At 45.8% G+C, this 6,936-nt stretch overlaps 1 pseudogene; it reads left to right on the top strand.

Annotated features, from left to right (window-relative positions):
- The first annotated feature begins 6,501 nt into the window (after window positions 1-6,501).
- Window positions 6,502-6,669, top strand: LOC131923876 (cytochrome b-c1 complex subunit 10-like; annotated as a pseudogene).
- The last annotated feature ends 267 nt before the right edge of the window (window positions 6,670-6,936 follow it).

Below are 6,936 nucleotides of genomic sequence, written 5' to 3'. Positions count from 1 at the left end.
TTGGTGTTGGAGATCTGCATTAAGGTCTTCATGTTCGCACAGCAAGCAATTGACCCCCTGACCTCAGCCCAGGTCAACGAGTTCTCTGTTTTTCTATGTAGTGGAAATATTGAAGAATACACTTTTACTATCAACATTTGCACACATTCTTAAATACAAATACGTGATTGTTGGTGGGCCAGGGCTAGTCTAGTGGTGTCACATCTTCTGAAGGCTCTCTCCTCTCTCTCCTATGGCACTACACACAGAGCTGACCTTGACCTTGGGCTTTGCAGTCATTTCTGCCTCAGCAGTCTCCAACAATCAGGAATTGAGCCTCCGCTAGAGATGCGAGAAGAGGGACCGAAAGCTTTGGCTGGGTAAAACGTTTTTATTAATGGAAAATTCCAGCCCTATTCCTTGTAGTGAATCCTCAACAAAAATATGCTCCAGACACCAAACTGACAGAAAAAATACTATTCATAAGAAAAGACAAATTGTGGGGAATAAAGCGTCAAGGTCAGATGATCTTCTAAGAAGGTACACGGAGAAGGAAGCCTCTCCCATGAGACCGCTGTCAGCCCTGAAATCCAAACGTTCATGGGACACCTCGGACCCTTCTGAGATCTGCAAATCTCCTTGATCTTTCTTCCTGCGGTGTTTGGAGATGTTTACAGTAACTGTAAAGCAAGGCTTGCCTTTCAGGAAAGGAACACGCGGTAACCTGAGCCCAGAAAGCTTTCTGCAATGGGCTTTTAAAAGAGCGAGGAGGAGTGCCTCCACCCCACCCCCACGGCGTCTCTCCAGGAAGGGAAGGAAGATGGGAATTGCATTCAGTTACTTTGTAAGGGGGACCGGGCACTGCAGCGGGCAGTCCCCTGCTGTTGTCTCGGTTGCTTCTGTCCAACCTCATGGCAGGTTCATTAGTACCCAGTTTTACAGAAGAGGAAAACTGAAATTCTGAGAGCGAGAAAATCTTACTGCAAATTATATAGTTAGCTGATGACAGACTGGCTTTACACAGTTCTGTCAGATTTTAAATCCCATATGTTTTCTTCTAGACTCACACATTTGAAAAACTTTCCCTAGGACTGTAGTACCCAGATCTGGGTAATTATTCTTTGCTATAAAGCTCATGCCTTGACTAGCTAGACAAAGGTGCACTTGTGAGTCCTCAGATTCTAAACACAAGGTCGTTCCTGGCTTGAATAAAATCCACCTGGACCAGTGACTGCAAAGCAGGTCTCATCACCTGTGTACTTGGGAAGGGGAGTGAGGTGGGATCCTTAAACTAGAGGCTGTTTATTGCTCAGGACTTCTAGCACAGTAGGTTTGGTTGGTTCCGTAATTGGGTAGGGTAGACCCTCATTGTCTATTGCTAGAAAGAGCTTAGAGATGGCACATAAAATTCTGATTCAGAGGGGTGTCGAATAAGAGTGAGATGTTGTTTCTCTGCACATTCCAGTGTTCTAATCAAGCAATGATAACCATGATGATGAAAATATCAAAAAGTGACAGCGGAACTGAGGCTTACTTAGCTCTCATCACGTGTGTTACACGTCTCGTCATTGTGACAAAATTCCCTGACCAGAGCAACTTAAGGAGAGAAGCGTACGGTCCATCAAGGTGAAGAAGACGTGGGTGGCTGGAGCTTGAGGCAGCTAATCACAATGTATCCGCTCTCAGGGGCAAACAGAGAAAGCCAGGTCTTGATTAGACTTTCTCTTTTCATTCAGCCCAGGACCTTAGACCCATGGAATGGTGCTGTCCACAGTTAAAGAGGGTCTTCCCAGGTCCGTTAACCTAATCAAAATATCCCTCACGGGCATGCCCAGATGTAGAGAGCAGTCCTCAGAGGCTCGTCTTCTAAGTGATCCTGTCAAGTTGATGACTGATATGAACTATCACATGACGAGTTAGATAGTTTCTAATGTTTCACACATATTCTGGCACCAATCAGGGCACTGCAGCTCATTTCAACCACCTGAAATTGGTCCCAAACTAACAAGGTCACCTCTCCAAAAGGCTCCTCTAAATTCAGATGCCAGCTTTACTTTGGGGACCTAGTCTGCCCACACTTCTTGATGACTTGCTACAAAGTTGGGGCTTCCCATGACCCTGCTGGTTTGATATTCATGAGAGCAGCTCACAGAAAAGCCCTGTGCTTGGGCCTATGATTTTATTATAAAGGATACAAATCAGACAAACCAAATGAAGAGACATGAAGGGCTGACTTGGCAGGGTTTTGAGTGTGGAGGTCCCATGTACATTCCCCGTGGAATCAGGTGTGACATTCTCCGGGAACATTAATGTACTCACCATCCAGGAAGACCACAGAGCTCTGGTGTCATTACCTATTGAGTTGCTGAATCCGTGACTGAATTTAATCTTGACTGAATTCAGTCTTGAGCCCCCTCCCTGCCTTAGAGGTCAGAGGGTGGGCTGATAACCACAGGACTCAAAGAAAGTCACCCCTCTAATCACATGGCTGGCTTTCCTCACAGCCATCCCCCATCCTCGGCCTCTACATCTCACTACTATAAACTCATGTATGACCTGGGGGAGGAGCTCATGTATATGAAGATACCCCAATCCCTTGGGAAATTCCAAAGATTTTTAAGTAAATCCTATATTTTCACAAAGTAAATAAAATTTTAATTTTCCCTTCAAAGCATATTATGAGGTAAAAAAAATTATAGTTAAGAAAATTAATGCTTTCAAGATCTAGAGATATGATAATCAGTAGAGCTAGACTCAAACTCAGATTTCCTTAACATCAAAGACTACACTTGGTCTGTCTTAATCAGTAGTGTTATCTCACATGTGAGCACCCAATGATTCTAAAGAACGCTTATACGTGAGCACATGTGTAACATGCATACATGTGTTCTGAAGCTTATGATTCTTAACTACTATGGGAGAGAATGTTGGTTGGATCCCAGTGTCCATTGTCCTTTGCCCAGGGATGCCAGTAAGCTGTCTTGTCCTGTCCAGTGTTAGAATGACATTTCCCAGAAGCACAAGCAAATGTACTACAAGGAGTTTCGGGAAGATGTCCTTGCTCAAGAGACTGGCTGCCTTCTACTTTCTGGAATCCCCTCTTCCCAAAAGTGGAACAGGAACTGGTACCAGTGGTGGGTATACCACCAATCCTAAGGTGAAGAGCTATGTTTATACACAGTGGCTATGTGCAAAATCAAAGCAATAAGTGTTAGGATCCTGCTCTCACTCTTTCGGGTTTAATGTCTTATATTATCAGCAGGCGACTGCATCTCCTCCTTAAAAAGTCACAATCTCTCTCTCTCTCTCTCTCTCTCTCTCTCTCTCTCTCTCTCTCTCTCTCTCTCTCCGCCTCTCTTCCTGTGTTTCCCCTCTGACAGACCTGGCTCCCCCCGCCCCTTTTCCTCCATTAAAGCTCTAAAAACTAATATTGGGTTCTGCCGTGACCCGTGACTCTTCCGCCGATCAACCAGCGTCGTTCATCCTTTCAATATGGCCTTGGAGCAGGGCCCTCCACTTAGCTCAGGACATTCATCTCTCCTTGGGCCGAATTGAGAGAAAGGAAAATATTTCCATCTTCTCTAAGGCACTGTGTTCTAACTAGCACTATTGCTAATGTGAAGATGTTGCTGTAGGCTTGTTAGCATGGTTAGTCATAGACACAGTGCCACTCATCAGTTCAGCTTTACACGTCACCCCTTATTCAGCTTTGGGATCAACACAGTCTCTAGAGCAGTGTTTCTCAACCTGTGGGTCACGTCCCTCTTGCGGGTGGCACATCAGATATTTACATGACGATTCCTAACAGTAGCAAAATTACAGTTATGAAGTAGCCATGAAGTAATTTTATGGTTGGGGGTCACCATAACACGAGGAACTGTATTCAAGGGTCGCAGTGTTAAGAAGACTGAGGACTGCTGGGTTAGAGTAACTGTGGGTTGTTGGTCCTGATCTGCCCTCTTTGTACCTTGAAATGCTTGTGTGCTGACTTGCTAGTCTGTAGGGTGAGGTTCTTATTCTTCTGTAGCCCTGAAAGTCTGTCAGATGACAGTTGAGTTCTCCTGACAAATGTCACAGCGGCGGGAGGTTGGGAGACACTGCCATAAACTGTCCTGTCTTACAGTAATTCAGACTAACACTTAAAGGCTACATGGCTGACCGCGATTTGTACTCTGGATCACTCAGTTTCAGGGAATGTCTCTGGAGCAGGGTTTGAGCCAGTTTTGCGACTCTTGGTGTTGATGCTTGCCTGGGACCAGCATCAAGGTCCTTTGTTCTTATTTTTCTATAGACTCAAGCGCATTTAAAACTAGACTTTAACCCAGCATGAATGTGTCATTGGGAGAGAAAGAGACTGAATGGACTTCAGTTCGAAGTCATAAAACTTGCGACGTCTGCAGTGACAACAGCAACATACTCTCAACCAGGAAACAATTGCTTTGATCTGGAAGTTGAACAGCGTTCTGTTTGCTTCCCAGAAGTTCTGTGCACTAAAGATGGACAATAACAGCATGCTCTGGCTCTGTGTGTGTGTGTGTGTGTGTGTGTGTGTGTGTGTGTGTGTGTGTGTAAATGTATAGATGTGGAGGCCAGAAGTTGACATTAGGTATCTTTCTCAATCATACTCCACTTTTATTTACTGGGTCTATGTCTCCTACTGAACCTAGAACTAACCAGTTTGCTTTGGATCCCCCATCCCCACCTCCTGAGCACTGGGATTAGGGGCAGCTTGGTATGGCTGCCCAACATTTTTCTGGGGATGCTATGGATCTAAACTCCAGTCCTCACAGTTGGCTGGCAAGAGCTTTATCCATGGAGTCATTTCCCCAGCCCCCAAGAAATCATTTAAGGAAGTAGTTTAATTTATCTATATTTGGAACTTAGAGAGGAGTGTGGTTGCTTATATGGCTTGGGACTCTCAAGCTACCTGTAGTATTTAAAAACAAAAATTCTTAGGTGTGTAAGAGAAGATGAAGTGAAGCTAAAGATCAAAGCTATGTCAAAGCTTTTTCACCTTCTGTTTGGGTTTCGGAGAGCACTTTCATGGGGGGGGGGATGAAAGAGCCGCTCCCCCCCCCCCGGGGTGCACATGGAAACCCATCAAAGCACTGTGTTTACATTTGGGAGGCTGAGAGTAAAGAGACAAAGAGCTGTGGATTGGAAGATGTGCAACCAACAAGAAGAGGAAAGGCATCTTTTCAAAAATAAAGACAACCCACAAGTTCATGTATGCTTTGGGAACTTGGTGCCCAGTGTAGCACTGGAGGGAGAGGGGGCTTGGCAGCCAGTAAATGGGCATGGAGGCTCCACCCTGATAAACAGCTTAGCATGTTGTCTCAAGAGAGGGCCACTTATTGCTAGAGTGGTTTCTCTTACATGCAGCTCATCCTGGGTTCCACTCTCCCTTGCTGGCGGCTCCTTCTTGCCTTCCCACTTTCTGCTCTGCTGCAATTCAGTGCACCAGAGCTAAGCACCTGCCAGTGGCGTCTCTCTGGATTCCTTCGACTCAGAACCATTATGGAAACATACTTCTATTCTGTGTAAATTACCTATCGTGGGTAATAAGCAATAACAATGACAGCAACAAAAAATGATGAAGACACTTCCATTTATCCATCATGTGGAAGTGGCCGTGGAGAGGGCCACTGAAAACCTTACTCATATTCTCTCTGTGTGTGTCTTTCTCTGTATCTCTGTCTGCCTGTCTGTCTGTCTGTCTTTCTCTGTGTGTCTGTCTGTCTGCCTGCCTCAGGTAGCACAGGCTGGCCTCGAACTTGCTATGTAGCTGAGGATGATCTTGGACTCCTTCCTTAATCCTCTTGCCTCCACGTGTCTAGTGCTGCTCTTATTGTGATTGTAGGTCCGTACCACTATGCCTGGCTTTCCCCCTTCCTTTCGCATATAACCGAACACATTCCTCTTCTGCAGTGTAACATTAAAATGAATGACTTTAATCAAGCCACACTATTTAGACTCCTAAGTAAAGCGAGTATTTTGAAATGGAGCGGGAACAGTGATAAGGCGGCGTCTTATCTGTCTTACTTCATGGGTCCTCGGTGACCGTGGTGGCCTGAGAACCTGAGTGGAGCCTTGGCGAGAGGCCTTGCACACAGAGGGCACAGGCTCAGTGCAGACAGTGTCGCACGAACATCAGCTGAGAGGGGAGCAGACAAGCTTCCTCCTCCAATGCATTTTACCAAGCGTCTGGTGGGGTCGGAGGGCCAACAATTCCTGGCTTTGCCCGTTATTACCAAACACCTTCGCCTTGGCATCAACTAACAGACTATAGTCTGGGAGACTAGCATCCATAGAATATGTGCTTAGCCTGCTCAGGGCTCCGTGTTCAACCCCCAGCACCTACCATCCCTCCTGCAAAGGAAAACAAGCTACCTGTAATGATGGAGGAAAAATCGGGAAATAAGCTTACATTTACAATTATGAGCTTAGCGTTAAGATAGATTCTGAATGCAGTACTGTTGAGCCACAGAACAGAGGGACCCTGAGTGTTCAGGCCTGACCACCATGCTGAGCAGGTTCCTGGGCCCATGCGACCATGAACCAGCCAAGAATTGGACCCAACAGCCAGCATGTGGGGTCCTATAGGTGCCATGGGTGTTGTGGGTCATGGACAGGCAGCTGATCCTAGTCTGGGTGCCCTGTGTCAATGGCAAGTTTAAGAAGGATGATTAAGTAGCCAACCTTCCACCGGTCTCCATGGCTTCACACCACAGGGTACCTCAGGAACAGCCTTCCCAGGTCTATAGCACAGACATTACAGTACCAGTGGAAGACTCTGTGTTGACAAACACTTGACACATCTTGATGCCTATCTCATTAAACAGAGTTTTCATACTTGCAAACAAACAATAAACAGGTTAATAAGACACAACAAATGCTGGTTTCATGCAGTCTGGTGAATGTGTGTGTTTTGTGTGTGTGTGTGTGTGTGTGTGTGTG

Source organism: Peromyscus eremicus, chromosome 14 (genome assembly GCF_949786415.1).
Source record: "Peromyscus eremicus chromosome 14, PerEre_H2_v1, whole genome shotgun sequence".
Classification (NCBI taxonomy): Eukaryota; Metazoa; Chordata; class Mammalia; order Rodentia; family Cricetidae; genus Peromyscus; species Peromyscus eremicus.
The sequence above is the reverse complement of the archived record's forward strand: the minus strand, read 5'-3'. Positions and strand labels throughout refer to the sequence as shown.